We start from the raw sequence: 744 nt of genomic DNA, 5'->3' as shown, positions 1-744 counted from the left end.
ATTTCCTCCCTTTCCCCCTTGTGCTTGTAGATGAGGGTGATGATGCCTTTCCTCATGGATTCTGACATGCTGCCGGCCAGGAGCATACTCTCGTACACTTCTAGCAGGTCTGGGCCGATCAAGTCCCACAGAGCCGAATACAACTCCGCCGGCAGGCCGTCGCTTCCGGGGGTTTTACTCTTCTCGAAGGACTCGAGGGCCTTAGTCAGTTCGTCAGGAGTTAGCGGTTTGTCTAGGCTCTCCCGCGTACTGTGGTCTAGGACCTCCGTGATAGAGGACAGGAAGGACTGGGAGGCCGTGCTGTCCGTGGGCTTCACGTCATACAGTCCGGCATAAAAGGATTTGCTGATCCTCAGAATGTCGGACCGTGATGACTTTACTGAGCCGTCTTCTTCCTTCAGGCTGCTGATCACAGAGCGCTCTCTGTGTACCTTTTGGAAGAAGAAACGTGAGCACGTCTCATCCTGCTCCACGGAGCGGACTCTGGAACGGAAGATGATCTTGGAGGCCTCCGAGGCAAAGTGCGAGGCTTGCTGGCCCTTCACCTCTTGGAGCTCCTCCTTGACATCGACCCCCATCGACCGCAGCCGGAGCAGATTCTGCATCTTTTCCTGGAGTCGGGACATTTCCCTCTGTTCCTTTCTAGCTTTCTGGGTGCCTTTGAGGATGAAAAACCTCTTGATGCTTCCCTTGATCACTTCCCACCAGTGTGTCAGGGACTCAAAGAGGGGTTTCACGGTTCTC

This window comes from Cetorhinus maximus, unplaced genomic scaffold, assembly GCF_964194155.1.
Source record: "Cetorhinus maximus unplaced genomic scaffold, sCetMax3.hap1.1 HAP1_SCAFFOLD_540, whole genome shotgun sequence".
Taxonomy (NCBI): Eukaryota; Metazoa; Chordata; class Chondrichthyes; order Lamniformes; family Cetorhinidae; genus Cetorhinus; species Cetorhinus maximus.
Note: the sequence above shows the minus strand (reverse complement) of the source record.